Source organism: Hermetia illucens, chromosome 2, assembly GCF_905115235.1.
Source record: "Hermetia illucens chromosome 2, iHerIll2.2.curated.20191125, whole genome shotgun sequence".
In the NCBI taxonomy this organism is placed as follows: domain Eukaryota; kingdom Metazoa; phylum Arthropoda; class Insecta; order Diptera; family Stratiomyidae; genus Hermetia; species Hermetia illucens.
In genome coordinates, this window is record NC_051850.1 from 43,633,376 (window position 1) to 43,650,493 (window position 17,118).

Consider the following 17,118-nt stretch of genomic DNA (forward strand, 5'->3'; position numbering starts at 1 on the left):
TGTACAAATGAAATATGTATTTCTTCCCGTCCATTACATATCTATTTCCTATTTTTTTTCGGTCGCACTTAAACATTTATCTACAGTAAATTTTTGTTTGTTTCGCGATTTTTCTTTGTCATTTGAATATCATAAATTTCACATGCCTGATGCTACTTCGTTTTGAAATGTCTTTTTTCTAATTTCCACCACATTTCTATTTTTTATTTCTGTTTTATTTGAAAAATGATCAGTTTTTATTGAAGAATAGAGCATTCTTGCAAGAAAAGAAGGACTTAGGGGAAACTTTTTAATGCAAAAAGTAATTAAAAGTTCAATTTTCTTTCATGTTGCAAATCTATTTGGAAATAATGCTTTGACATGGAGGAAACCTTCTGCGGGACGAAAACCTCCAATTTTAAACTATAATTGGGACTAAAAGGAAACAAAAGAATGAGTGAACAGGAGCGATTATCATTGCTTCGAAGAATAAATAAGGAAGTGTTTGTAGGAATAAAGGAGAATTTAAGAAGAAAGTTGTGCACAATGGTTCTGAATCGAGCATTATTATATAATTCTGGTAACAAAATAGACCAAATAAATTTTTCTGGAGTAGGTAAAATGAGAAAAAAAAACAAACAAAAACCATAAGAGCCTTTTACGATAAAATACTAATTTTATTCATTCATTCATATGATGCATAGAGGGACGTCTACCAAAGAAGCACAGATGAAAATCTACCAACCATCTCCTGTAAACAATTTAAACGCTGTCAATAAGAAAAGTTCACCAGATAGCAGCCTACAAGATAAGGAACCCGATAGTAGTATAGTAGTGGCATAATTGCCCTATGCAAAGGCTCCACAAACTAAAGGACCGTAAGATGGACGGCGTTCACGAAAGAGTGCTGCAGCCCATTCTGGTATACATAGATCTGAGGCACAGAACAAATAGCATTATCTTGAAAATGGAATCTTGTAAAATTCTAAAATTATACTAGATGTCCCTATAATTCTCCTCAAATTAGAAAAACAAGATAACCTATGCGAAGGGCAAACTGATTACATGATGAGAAAAGGATGTAAACGTTAGTAGAGTGTACTTCCTTTTTGCACACGAGCCCTTGACCTCCTCAGGCACAAAGTAATGTGAAAGGATTCGACTGAAAATGATTTAATTCGCGTAAAAAATAATGCGCTTGTCTCAAACTACAAGGACTCACAGCTCTATGTGCGATTTAAGCGAACCTTTCCAACTGACAAAGAATATTAATATTCTTTTTCTTCAGCCTTTTCCCGTTCGATTGATTCGCCATTTGGCTCTATCAGACGCCTGCCAGCGAATCAAGCCAAGAAAAAGAATGTTAATCAAGGATTTAACCTCTCCTTTATACTAGTTATCAACACAATAATGCGCAAAAGAAAAACTTAGCCATGGGTCCAGTTTAGGTGACTAGAACATATGATATTTGTTACGCTGAACTGAGACATGGCCTAAAAAGGGCTACAACAATCGAGCTACACGTAGTAGTAAAAATGTAGGCTTTAAACCTACCCTAGACCCCTTACCATATGGAAAAGAACCGCCTGAGGTTGAACCAAGCAGGAACAACTGCACAGAAGCGCAACGATGGTTAAAGAGGCTTTACGGAAGCGAAACAAGGAGTGGAGCACGAGAGACATGCAGCATTTTGGCTGTTGGATAACATAAAAAAATTCTTACATCTGAGGAGGTGTAAAATAACAACAAAACCCGAAGTTTTACAAACTAGCTGCGAAGTTTTAAAAATTGGCAAAAAAGCATTTTCGAAGCTATTTCATACGATTTCGAAGGTCGTAGGGGTTGAAATTGAATACCCGCCGTGTAGGCATGGTCTTCTTCAAACACAGATTGATATGGAAACCACAATTAGAGCCCCGTCGTAGCTAGCGTTTCGGTGTAGGTTTATATTGAGTGGAGGCTCAGCATTCATACTAGTGGATGGGAGGCATATCTAACACATCTGTTGAAACTAAGGGATATAACGCCCGAGTTATACAGTGCAACGGCAACTTGAGCCCACAAGGAGCTCTGCCCGCGATATGGGTGCAAGCATACAACTCCCGTACCAACCGCAAATAACCAGGACGAGAGCACATACCCCAAGAACTCCTTGAAACAGCCATTTCGGTTCTCATGGTACCAGATAACCTCCGATAAGGTTATTTTTATTTGAGGATTGCGGGAGTCTCAAGTCTGCATTCCGTTGATGCCGAACCGGACCAATTGGGAAGAAACTTTCTTGTAGCCACTTTTGGTAACACTGCTCCCAGGGCAGCGGTGAGACTGTGTCTGATGTGGTGCCTCTACCTTGGACGAAATCATCAGTCACTTTTTCGAAATTTTTGAATTCTCCGGTAGGGCTTCGTGGTAAGAACCTCTTCAGATGAGTCCCATTGATGACTCCGATCTGATCGACCTTCTCGAAAACGCGGTGGGAACAAATACAAGAAGGTTGACATGAGAGCATTTGTTTCACTGTATAAACAAAATGAGATAAGTTTCGCTGCCAGAATTTCTGTGACATTCAAAGACTATGCTAGCAAAAATATTAGAACTGAGATTAAGACAATCGAGCAAAGAATAATTGGCAAATATCTGAGCGGTTCCCGAACCATACTCGAAAATTTCTGAGAATGAAATGCGAATCTCAAATAAACGTATGACAATAGCGCAAGTAATTCAAATAGTAAGATCTCCAAGGTATTGGGGACGAAGGGAAAGGATTTCAGCCACCTTTTTTTGCTGTTTATAATTCCAAACAAGTACGAGCGCTTCGCTGGACAATCGCTGAGATTGAAGCATCCGTTTGGCGTGTTTGTGTCATTTGTAGAGCTGGACATAACAACTATTAATACACGCAAGGACCACGCACGATTCACTATAGACGCTGTTCAGTCTATGAAAAGTCGCACCCGAAACCAAGACTATGACATGTCGAAGCGAACATCACTTTTAGGAGCATATCTGCGATTGAAGGCTCCATAGAGGTAGCCGGAACTTATAATCGAGCTACGCTACAATCTGGAAGAGCTCCAACCTATATGGTGTGGCTCTTTGTCAGGAGCAAAAAACTAGTTTAATATATATCACTGGAATATGAAGGGCATCGGTCAACCTAAACTCGAAAACTTGTTGTTTGACAGAGAAGTCGAAACAATCCTGATATCGCAATAATCGATACAAATAATTTTTAAATTGACGGGGGTTGTTTCCAAGCCATAAAATATGCGGAAAGGAAAGCTAACCCCTACTGGTACACTTATTAGATTGTACATACAGTATTTCCTTCTAGAAAAGTACTGATATATTGGCCAGATGACCATCATAATGATCTACAAAGTTTAAGCTAACTTCCGAAACCATCGAAAGATTTTTCAATATTCTGAGGAACAGAATTTCTTCGCCGGGGCCTAAATACTGAGCACCTTCTAGAGCCCACCTACTAGGCAATAGATCGATGAACAATTCCGAACCGGAACTGATAACTGATTTTATGGTTACAAAAGTGTGAAGTGCTTTCAGACCATTCGCCTATCATTATATCTACAACAATGAATAAAAGTCCGCAAATTAGAGCCAATTGAATGAAATGATTGAATTTTTGAAAGTACATTAGTGTTTATCTCAAATCAAAACTCCTTTGAATACCAAAGGTATAGTAGATACAACCCTTCAAATCACCACTAAGATCTGAAAACGGCAGCTGAACCAAAAGTGACGTAGCATTTGCGAAACCCATAGAAAAAGTATTCGTACCCCATTTATCATAGATGAAGATTTAAAGGGAAAGTATACGCAAAGGAATCTGCGGGGTGTGACCTCATCACATGAAAAATGTTGAAGGAACTTCGGAGGATCGCAATCATTCACGTAACCAAATATTTAACGTAATTCTGCGTCTTCCTACTGCTCCAAGGCCGGGAAGATTTCAGAGATTGAGATGAACTAGTATGATGTGAGCACACAACAAATTTCTCAGCAGCTACGAAAATTCATAGATCGAAAGATTATAAAAAGGAAGAATAAAGAATGTCAACTAAGGTTGAATAGAGAGGTATATACACACAACACAACAAGCCAGAAGTCGCTTTTCCTAATAAACTATGAAATTAGCTCAGAAAAAACATATAAAATGGGAGAACGATGGGTAAAGTAAAAGTGCAAACACATTCTAAAAAATTTAGGAATTAGGGTAAAGTTCTTATAGTCTTAATGACATTGAGTAGGTGGGCTGAATACCATTTGTTTCCAATATGAAGATGGAAGGCCTGTGGATTTTCATAATTTTCACCATTTTGTTGCTACCGGCGCAGAGCTTGGTGTACGTTTAGTCATTTTGACCATATCATATTGAGTAGTTAATTTAGGAGCTGTTTCCTGAATACACCCAAAACGGGTTGTTAGCATGTATCATCATTTCATGACTATACAAGCTCACTACTTATTGCTTCCGCGACTAATTGCAGCGACAAGAACTTTGTCTCCCTAAGTTTTCAAGATCCGGTTGCCGCTTAGCAGCGGGAAACTACCTTGCCGCTTGGACGACAATCATTTTCAATAAAATAATGACGAGCACTGACTATCAAAAGTGCGTTTAGCTCTAAAGTAAATTAATTTATCGGCAATCGCCCAAAAGAGGCCAAAACTTTGGCTGACTGTGGAAAAACAGAAGACGCATTGACGAATATAACCAGCTAAGGGCTCTGCATTACTCAGGGAACCAGAAGTTGCCACAAATAACAATGATCTCAGAACAGAACATGACCCGGTAGAGGACGTTATTCATGGTACTGAGTAAAGTAAAAGATGGAAGAAGTATTTAATCACGATTCTCAATCTTATATCCTGTGAAACTTTTCGTGTTAAGATAGCAAGTCATTGTAACATATAGTTGCGGGCTGGTTCATGCAATTAAACATTGAAACTCCGAAGTAGACGACATAATTCAGCTTTTATGGCAAGTTGAAAGTTGTTTACTTTTAGCAACTGCAGACTCTTATTTGAGGAGTATGCTGGTGGGCGTCTCAAAAGGCTAAAACATAATTTTTTCAATGAACTGAATATTTTTCTACTTATCGTCATTAAAGCGCCAAAATGGTTGATCGAATGATAGTAAGGATTGCAGAGTGACACGGTGAATTCTATGAAACATCTCCTGTATTTTAAGATTTACAGCTCCGCTATCGAATCCTTCCTCCACGTCCACGCCATGACCACTGGGTGTATGACCTTCAAAACAGACGGAGGAGGCTAAAGGTAAGCTTTCCGCCGATTAAAACGGAAAAAAAACTATCCAGACCAGCTCTCCTGGTAAGGAGTTAAGCGAAGCTGACAAAGCTCTCTCGGAAAATATCAACGGGTCCAAGAACCCAGGATACAGCCTCGGATTGGATGGATCAAACGACAACGACTTCGGCAACATAAAATGGACTCTTCTTTTGGGTCTTGTGTGGAATGTGTGATCCCTCTGCGGAAGCTTCTCCAGGAAGTATCCTGTAACAACAATTGCGCCTTCGTCATGAACAACACATTTAGCCAGCTGGTAACTGATTTTAAACCGATTGATTAACGAAACTGCTTAAATCGCCCCAAGGTGAAGTTTATCAACGTGCGGTATATCAACGGTCATGGATCAATGGGGAACAACGATGATGTCATTAAAGACGAAATCTACACCCGACTGGACAGAATTTTTGACGAGCTGTCCTCCAATGACATCAAAGTATTATTGGGAGACTTCAACGCTAAAATTGGCAACGAACTGTTCCATCGAGGCCTAACAAGAGGATAGAGACTATTTCCTGGTTAAAGGGAAATACTGATGTCGAATAGCCAAAAAAAGCCACAGGAGCTAGACTCCTAAAATGAATGTGGAAAAGTTGAAAGACGACACGGTCAAAGTGGCATACATGTTCACAATCAGCACTACCTCATGTTGGTTCTGAGAAAAGTACTGACGAATTGTAGCGAAAAATTAGGCAAAGTTCAATTACAACAAAATTTTAACACTTGACGACAGCTGCAAGAAGAACGATGTATGGGCAACATTTAGCACAGTGAAAAGGATGAGGATAGGTTTTAAACCGCGAACCATCCTCTGTAGAGATCAGAATGACAATATCATCTACGACACGACTCAAATAAAAGCAAGATGGGTTTAGTATTTTCAAGACCTCTTGAACCCAAAATCAACACATTTCCACCCCTTTATCATTCCGGATGACCCAAACGGAGAACAAGTACCCACATCCCCCACTTTATACGAAGTAGAGGCTCTGCTCTGTTTAAATGGAAATCACATAAAGCTTCCGGAATCGATAGCATCACAGTCGAGCTCTTAAAAGAAGGGGGGAGCACATCTCACCAGTCGGATCTACTTCAGCAGCAGAATCTGGACAACCGAACAAATACCTGACGACTGGACGAAAAGTCTAATTTGTCCAGTTTACAAAAAAAAAGTGATCGTCTGTGTTGCGAAAAATACAGGTCGATTTCATTGCTGTGCACGGGCTACAAGGTACTGACGAATATAATAGAACGACTAATAGGAGAATATATAAACATATAAGCTTCAGATCCGGACGATCGACAACGGACCAAATATTCGTAGTTAAGCAGGTGCTTGAAAAGTGCTGGGAATATGACATCGATGTGCAGCAACTGTTCCTTGACTTCTGTGAGGCGTACCATGGTATAAATCGTAATGCTCTATATAGAATAATGATCGAGCTAAAAATCACACCGAAGCTAGTCCGGCTAGTGAAAGCCACAATGATTAACAACGAGGGCCAGGTGAAAATCTAAATTGAACTGACACACAGCTTTCCTATAGTGTCAGCAAGGGGATGGCCTCGTCTCACCCTCTTTAAGTTGGTGCTCGAATACTTCGTCAGGAAGGTGACCTCCGTTGACGCCAGAGGTACATTACTGGTAAAATCCGCGCAACTGGTGGCGTACGTGGATATTCTTGCCCGATTGATGCTTCTTACGAAGAAAGTGTTCGAGTAGTTCGAGTCAGCAGCGTGTGAAGTCGGGTTCCGGGTCAATGAACCTAAAACGAAATACATGACCCAAACTTGAAAGGCGGCTGCTAGTATGCAGAACATTGCAATGAGTGAGAATAATTTCGAAAAGGTGGACCAATTCGTCTACCTAGGAGCCTTACTCTCGAAGGACAGAAGCAAAAAAAGGCATCCAAAGACGGATTACTACTGCTCATAAACCTCCTCATAATGAGATTCAGAAAAGTACACAGACGAAATAAACTAACCATCTACAAGATATTAATTTGTCGCATGCTGCTGTATGGATGCGAAACGTGGACCTTGGTGCAAAAGTCGAGAAAGCAGATTGATATCTTCAAAAAAAGTCCTCCGAAAGACTTTTGGAGCTGTAAAGAAAGACTTTCGGAGCTGTAAAGGAAGGAGATGCTTGGAGAATCAGCTACAATCATGAATTGTATGAATTATTTGACGACCTATCAGCATTGACACTCATCAAAATAGGAAAATTGCAATTGGCTTGCCACATTGAACTAATACGAATGAAGGAAGGATTCCGAAACGAGCACTGAAAGACAGAGCCGATGGTGGCCGACCAAAAGGAATACTCAGGAAACGTTGGGAGGACTCAGTGGACACAGATTGATAACTGGAAGACGCGGTCCTTGGATCGAAATAATTGGAGGCGATGAAACCGAGGCTTGACTTGGGCTCTAGCGCCATCGAAAAAGGGCTCAAAATACATCCTAAGAGACACTGTGCATCAAATAAGATTGGGTGCTATTGCAGAAAGGCGTTTAACACCTTAATATATTGTGGGGTTTAAACTGGAGTCAACGGACCTTTGGACCATGACCAAAATATCTTGAGAACTATTCATGAATTGCTTAAACAGGAAGAATTCCGAAGAAAACAAGAAAGGGAGAGAAAGTGATAGGATCATAAATAACCGCAGTTGAGAACTGATTCAGCCCCGTGATGTAATGCTTTAGAGCAGTCACCTGAGAAGAAGGGAAGGAGTATGTGTCACAACTAATTGTAGGGTTTTGAACCTTTCCTAGCTAGGCGGACGGACAGACAGACAGAGAGTGAACCGATTTTAATAAGGTTTTGTTTCCCCTATAACCCTAATGACAATCTGTCGAAGTATGCTAACGAAGGAACGGGACGAACATTGTACTCTACAAATAAGGAATCAGGTTGTTTTATGGGGAAAAGGCAATTGCTGGTGGGGCCAAGGACAAAGCTGAGAAACTGATGATTTGACACGGGATCTGGAATAATTTATTTTCTGTAGAATCAATGTTTGGAAACCTGACGAATATTTGGTCCTACGATGGGTAACTTTTTCAATAATCTGTGAAATAGGAGACGACCACCATGACCATAGCCTACTTCAGCGTTCCTTGCGATTTGATATGGAGAAACTCTGATTCGATTTGCTACTGCTTTTTAAAAATTACCAAACAAAATGACTGTTTTCCCTTCCTTAGAAAAATAATATATAGTGAGAATTAAATTCGCTGCATGTATAAAAATTATATTCCTTCGAAAAAATCGCGGCAAAAAGCCATCTAAATTACAAAATTGAAATACTACGGCTGAAATTTGAAAAAATAAACTACTTCACAGAATATGCATTGGATGCAAATCTATCACTAAACTGGTAGCTGGTTCTCATTCTCTCATCTTCCCATAAGTACAAGTTTTGAACAAGAAATTATAAATAGGATAAGATAAAATATAGTAAGGCGGAATAAAAAAAAATTGTTTTTGATACGCTTCCACACGAAAATGTAGTGTGAATATGTTTATTCTTTCTAGTCATTTTTTTCTATTCTTCATTAGTGTTTTTTCTCTTGCTGTATTTTATGAATTTTTCTTTATTTTTTTTGCTTTGTGTCTATTTTTTGTATGGTTTTCAACTTTTCTCACAATTTTTCTTTGTTGTATTTACTCTTCATTTATGTATATGTATATATAGTAGTTCATTATCATAATATATCCATAATCGTGTGTGTTACAAAAATTCTACATTACACAAAAAATATATATGTATATATATTTTATTCGTATATATAATATAGATTTTCATATTAGTTTTTAAGCCTAATATATTTTTTTTTCTTTATTATTTTGTATTTTTTAAATGTGTTAATATATAATTCATAATTGTTTCTTTCTTGGATTTCGTCAACAGAACAAAGAAGATTCTTTCATACAATAAATATATTATAAGTGACACAATATTAATTATATTAATATTTTAATAAAATTATTTAACTCCATTTTAAGTTAATAAGATATCTTTTTCTCTGATGTTTGATTTTAACGCTTACTATTGATTTTTTCATGATTTTGTTTATGACTTTTTTCTGTTTCTATTAATCGTTCAAATATTTTCTTTGTAAGATAGTTTCAATGCGCCGTCTTTCATTTTATTAATCTTCTTAGACTTCCTCATTTTTTTTTTATTTTTTTGTCTTTTACTTATTCATTACTCTGAGTTGTTTGTGATCTGCAAAGTTTAAATCCTTATTTTCACTATAAATTGTTTGTATCTTTTATTCATGTGTAAAAATGGGGGTAAGGTACATTATTTGTTATAATTACTTCACCTTCTTCTTTGTTTTCTTGTATCTAAATATGCATGTATGCATGCACACATTTGTTTACGTTTATAATGATGACAAATTTTCTTATATCGAATTAGATTTTCTTCATAATTAATTTCTTTCTAAAAGATATTCTTTCTTTTTTTAGGTTTTGTATAAAACAAAACCTTGTTTAAATTTATCTGTAGTTTTGTCCCAATTCAAGGAAATTAACTATAACTGCGTTACTTTGTCCTTGCCTAATTATAAAATTTTAATTTTCTTTTTGTTGTATTTTCAATTGAATATTTCAACGGTTTATGCTACAATCAAATCGTTTGACGACAAGTTCATTATATAATTTTCTTATTCGATAGAAATGCCTATACTGAATTCAACCTTAGTTTACTTTTATTACGAATTTGTTTTTAAACTCGCTAAAAAATTTATTCCTCGATCAAATTTATCGCGTTTTTTTTGTAATAAACCTTCACTTATGATTTGCTAAATTCGTTACTCAAACCTTGAAAAATCCTACTTGTGTTCACTTTACCGTCACTTGCTCTTCAAGTTTCAAAAACTTTTTCTTTGCAAAATTTTTATGTATTTAAAGAGTAATTGATTTTATTTTTCTAATGTTTTATTTGTAATTTGTATTCACGGTTTGTAATTTTATACAAAGCTATATCTAAATTTTGTTGATGTGCACAGAAGCAGTTTTTCACGTATTAGTAACTATTTACCCTATTCGTTGGGTTCCATGAAATTAAAATTATATTTGTCAAAGTTTTAATTTTAATCGTTTTTTTGCTGGCAGGGATATATTCTGTCGCCAATACTATGCCTTCTTGTTATCGGACCATGTCATCTTTCTTTAAACACTTCGGCTACGCTAATTAAATCTGCTACAGGCACAAATACTGGTAGTCATATAAGGACTGCCTGAAGGGGTACCTTCCTAGATATTGAGGGACCATTAAACACTGTGTGTACCAAAACTATGAAGTAGGAGGCTCTAACCAAAATAAGATTGATAGGCTGCTTTAGGCATTAGATAGTATGCATGCTAAAAACCAAGATTCAATCTTAGGTAACCATTCGAGAGATGAACAAAGGTGACTCTATCTCTCCGGTGCGCTGGTTGATGATGATGATGATATTCTACGCATATTGGATAGGAGCGAATTAATGATATTGGTGTCAGGGAAGTTTCTTCCCATTGGAAGTGTAATTATGAACCAATGTGCTGGCAGAGGCGGATTTGGCATAAATGCAACCAAGACGGAGCTGATGCTCCAAGGGTTCTCGAATACCATCTGCCGGTTGACCAAGGTTGGCACTTTTCTCTAATGTATACTACCTGGGTGTAATTCTGTATTCTAAATTAATTGAAGACTAAACATATGATAGAAGTCAGGGTTAAGAAGTTATGTATAGCCTTCTACGTCTGCAAGAGGAACTCAATACAGAAATAAAGTCTCCAACCAAGGATATTTCTTTGGATGTACACACTATATGGTCCGTCATATCCCAACGGACAGATCTCTTGTGTGATAGTCGGCAAGAAACAAGAAATACAGTAGATCTAAGCTAAGTAGGATCCAACGAGCCGCATGTGTAGGTGCTACCAGGGCTCGCAATCTCAGTGGATGCCAGCATATTAAATACGTTGTAGTCGAGCCTTATGGTTACTGGCGATATTGGAGGCCTGTTGATGGCTGCGCCCTGATCCGAGTCCCAGGCGTCAGTCTAACAGACAGCCTGCCTGGTTTGGCATTTACTTGCTTAAGGCTTTGTACTTAGTCGCTGCTCCAAGCTGGTAGGGTGGTGAAGGGATGCGCTGAACAGTGTGAGTCGAACGCTGCAACTCACCCTGCATTGGTTTCCCGGTAATAGAAACATAGAGGGGCGTGAGCAGGTCGACTGATCGGTCAGGCCTGACTACGCTTTTGACAGGCCTTCGGGGGGCGTCTTGCCGGCGAAATTTACTTAGGATGGAATCTACTTATATTACTTTATGGCTCCGGACTTCACCACACTATGTTAAGGGAGGTAAAGAATTTCAACTGTTTTCTCTGCACTTTTTGATGAATGCATAACATCTCAAGAATATTGCGTCAAAATTTCAAACCGATGGGAGTAAAATTGACGAAGTTATGAGTATTTGGACTTCCGTCGCTCCACTGTGAGTTTTTTAGTATGCAAAACTTTAAATGGTTTTTTTGAAACTTGTTATTTCCAAAGTCCAGGTACGCTATTATTCAAAATCCACTGAACCAATCATTTTAAAATTTTGCACAGTACTTCTTTACATAATTCACCAGCTATTGCTGGTAGCTTTTTTGTTTTTTTACAAATATTAATTTTATGTTTTATTCTAGGTTAGCCGACTTTTTAGTGAAAAATAGATTTTTTGCCTCAAAGTGCTACGAAAAATTGAAACATTGCTAGAAAAAAATCCTTCCAGGGTTACTTCGAAAAGCATCTTCTTAACAAATGCATTTTAAAACAATCAATATTCAACTATGTCACTCGTTCAATTTCCAATAGACATTTCAGAAATTATTATTCAAATGTTTCATTATAATATAGAAATTGGCCAAATAAATTGGCATTATCTGTACCCCAAAAAAATGTTTAAAAACATGCAATTTTTCACCGAATTTACCCTAGGATTTGATTCTCTTATAACAAGACCCGATAGTGAAAAATTTTGGGGCCACACGCGTGCAACTAGCTGGAGGATTATCCTAGATTCTGTTCTCCTTGCCCTTCCCACAACAGTCACCGTCTTAGGAATTTATGCCATAGAAACGCCGCACCACAGCGTTAATTGGGCTACTTGGAGGGAGGCCGGCAGATTCATCGTTCACTTCTTATCTGCATTAATGGACAGACCCCTCATTTGCTTTGTCCAATGTGGACATACAGATAGTTCACCATCGATATCAAGTTAAGATTGTTCTAGGTTATTGTTCTCTCTGTACCTCATTTAGGACGTAACTGTCACTAGTTGAAATTATTAGGCGGGTTTTCTTTTTCACAATGTTATTTATTTTAGTCCCCATATACCGATTTTCGTGGATAACTTATTCCGTTCTTAAATGCTACACGTCATTGTTACTCGTATGCTCTCAGCCTGCGCTAACACCTGTCTCCGCCTCATCATCAAGGTACTCTGACTCGACACATTCTCGAAAGAACTTTGTCGGTGCACGGGCCAGATACCTGTGTACGTGTTGATCGGAAGGTTAAACCGACAGTGGATAGGTCACACTTAAAGAAAGAGAAGCAACTCCATTGCTGGTTACCCCATGCTATAGAATCCATTATCTTCGAACGGCGTTGAATGGGTCGCATTAGGAACACGCGGCGCAAAGCAGAAGAGGAGTGCAACTGACGACGATGGCGCATATGACTTAAAGGCCAACTCTCGAGCAGAAAAGCAGAGACAATTCGGCGGCCAAAAGGTAATTAGTGGAGTTCTCTTAAAATTTTCGCTAGACTAGTATGTTGTCTCTTGAGTTTTAGGCAAATGTTTTGATGCAGTTTATTCATTCCAGGAAACCGTATAAATCAAACCGAACACCCTCCTTAAAAAAGATAGGACTAGATTATTATTAATTAGTAATTATAACGAACTCTTTAGAAAATTATTCATCAAAATTCATCTCCATTTTTTCCTGAACAGGGAAATGATCTATTAATGAAATCATTGTCGAACTCCTACAGGATCTTCAAACAAATTTGACTTTCGAGCCTACCTCCCGCTTTATCACATTAGATAGTTGGGTTCTCTGTTCAGTTGGAAATGAAAAATAAACGCGTTAAGGGACCACTGGATGAACCTATCAATAACCAAATCAAAGTTGACACTGATTAATGATTATATCTGGAATTGATGATGGAACTTACCTAATACCAAGGAGAGAAAAGTCGCACAGACTGATATCGAGCGCCTCGTGCGCTAACTAAAAATTATGTCAGCGAAATGAAAATGCTCGCTGGTTGTCATATGTATACGTATTAGGCTACAAAGAATGAAGAGAGTAAAGTAAGTTCATAAAATACAATATCAAAGACTACCCTCCTTCATGGGATGACAAATTTTGAGATGCACAAATGAATTTTAATTTCAAAGGATTTTCAAACAAAAGCAAGTCGGAATACCGGAAGTTGGGCTCTTCAGGCATGAAGCTTTTGTGTTCTAGTATGAAGAAGGTTTTCGGGTAACTTTCTGAAATATGCTATTAATATCTTTATTTGAGCAAGTATGAGGGGAGGGGGATGTGGGATGCATTGGTGAAGCCGTATTTTTCTTTTATTTCATTAAAGTTTAAAAATGTTTACTGATGAAAAGTTTACCCTGGAATAAACCCATAATTGTTTTCACTGTTAACATATTATTTTTGACTGTGATGTTACATTTTCTTTTCATTTCCCTACAACTGTGTTTATTTGATTCTCTTTTCTTCATTGTTTTTGGTCCATGCGTATTCAATATTGGGGGGCCTACATTTCCACTCGTGTTTATTTGTTTGAGCATTTTTGACAAACATTTTTTGACCACTGTACATCCAAACCGAAAGGGTGTTATATTTTCAGTACAAAGAGCATAAAATGTCGAAATTGGCGCCCCACAGTAATATTAGTAAGTAAATTCCGTCAATGGAACGATGCACGAGGATAAGGGCAGGGTTTTGATTAACATAAGGAATGCAGATAACACAGCGAGATAGTATCCCTTGCTTTGTATGAATCATACATACAAGAGAACGAAAGTGAAAGTGTACCGAAAATAAAAATACCGAGCAAGAAAAAAATATCTTTTCCGAGGCCCCCACCAAGTGCTTAGATACGCCGATTAGTAAAAATATTAAGAATGACTGTGAAGGTCATTTATCGCTGGTACCAATAGGAACATCGGATCACTCGGTTATGGCTGCTCTGGAATTGCCGCTTCGTCATGCCAGCCTTGAAACCAATACCGGACTTGGCTCCTATAGAGAACCTATGAAATTGTATGGTCAGCAGCAAGCTGCATGACGGACCATCAGCATGAGTAATTCACTATCACAACTTATCAACATCTTTGTGGAGCGAATCGAAAATTCATAGAGCGAATAACTTATAATTTTACCAAGATTCTGGGCCAAATATGTTGACCAAATTTTTGCAATTGGGAAACGAAACCAGCTTGAAGCCATCTTTAACAAACTAAATACAGTCCACGGTAAACTAATGGAAGTTGGACAACCACTTATAGACCTACTCATCGTCAACAATACAGGAAAAATCGAATTTGATATATATCGGAAACCAACATCCACGAACCATCCCCACAACATTATACCACTCCTTCACACAAAAATGGCACCGTGCAACGTAATCGTACATTATTAGAGGAACGTTGGAATAACGAGAGACCTTCCCTTATTGAAACTGCGGCAAAAAACGTAATAAATTGACAAAAATGGACAGAAACAATCTGACGAAACTTTTCACATAAGCAGGACCATAACAACACCGCGGGTACATATGATCCGCTCGTAAGTCATAAAGCAACGCAACATCGAAGTAATATCTACTAGCAGACCACATCAACTGCAGATACGATCAGGAAGCGTCAAGGACTCCAAGAATGCACGCATAGCGAAAAATCATCTTCTTTAGTTTTGGTTTCTAGCGACATTTAATTTGGTCGGCCTGTCGCGAGGCCTGTTACCAAGAGAAATCGGGTAGGATTTAGCATAGTGGAGTAACTCCAACTATCCTTTATTTATCACTTTCCCTGATTGCAGAACTTTATTTTCGATTTTTCGAGGATAGTAGAAATTATGTTGCCTCAAACCGTCCTCCTTTATCTGGGCTTGGGAACAACACAGCATGTTATATGTTCTTTTTTGGTTTTGGCTTGTTTTTTAAGGTTTTGTATAAAACAAAACCTAATTGAAATTGGTTTATTGTGTCTGTCTGTCCGTCACACCTATTTCCTCAGAAACGCTACTCCCATTGATATAAGATTTGGTGAAAAGGTGGGATCTGTGAATCCCTTTGCATGCAGTGAGCAACATCTTCCTGCATTAAGTTAAAGGGGGGAGGATCCCCATACACGAAAAGGCGGGATATAATTTTTCTCACGATAAGTATTTTATCAGTTTGGCGTCAGGCAGAATAACAGAACTATGACAAATTGATATTTTGTGGCAATGACTGATAAAAGGCTGAGTGTAATGCAATTATCATTTGCGTTGTTAATCGAAACATGACTTTCGAATGGTTTAGATGTGAAAATGCATGCAATAAAAATTGTTTTTTGTCAGCTCGTTTTAATATTCATCATTCGCTGCCACAAATGGTCAGTCTGCCATAATTTTGTCAATTTGATTGACGACAAACTGATGAAATATTGATCATGTAGTGTAGGTCTACGTGTCATTGTTGTCAGTTCCTGGCAATGTATTGCGGTTCAAGACTTTCGCAATTGTATTTTTAGAGGGTTTAAAATGGCAGGGAAGTAACAAAACGTATGTATGTATGTCCTATGAAAAACTTTTGTTTTCATTCCTAACAAGAGAGTCTTTCGTACTTCCGTACCTAACCCTTTCGGGAGGCGAGGCAGGCAGCTCAGAGCTACCAGGGCCTCCCACTTTTTGTGCGCGCTTATGTTTTCATCGTACTTGATACGGGCGAGGGCTCTAGCTAATGGGAAAGTGTGTAATAGTATGAAGTGATATCATTTTTAGATGTTTGTCAGTAAAACGGAAGTTGACGGACGTAGAAATTGAAAATATTCTGGAATGTAGTGATAATGAATGAAAGAGCATGAATCTGAGAATGACTGTGCTGGTAATAAATGGGCTGATGGTACGTGGGGAGTCGTCATTGGCAAAAATGAAAACTCATCGAAAATACCGTTCAAGTCTGAACGTGGACTTTAAAAGTTTTTCTTGCCTTCATTATGAATATGACAATAAATGAAAAGCCATGGATAGAAGATTATTTTCCCCAAGATCTTACACTGCAAGCATTTTTACGTTCATTTTCTCCCGTCGACGTTTTTCCAACTGCAGATATTCATATCACAGTACCACAAGAAGACATTTCACACAAATATCGCGGTCAGTAAAGCAGTAACGAATCAATAACACATCGATCAGAAATTTCGCGAAGTGTTTTTCCAGGGCAAGTCGTCATCGTAGACGAGTCAACAATTGGCTTCAAAGGAAGAATCATATTCAAAACCGAGTACATCTGCTGGAAAAAGGACGTGTTGAGTATCCCGACCTGGCGGAGGAGTGGCTTGCGTAAAATACACATATGACTGGAGAAATAATGCCCACCTGCAAAAATCTCACGACCGAGGTAAGGTACGGTATTTCGATTATTACTGAAACTGTTTGCGGCATTTCTTCCTAAAAACGGTTTTCTTTTTTCAGATGAAAGATAAGCAGCTTGCAAACGCAAAGAGGGGGCAGGTCGTTGCATTGCGCAAAGACAAT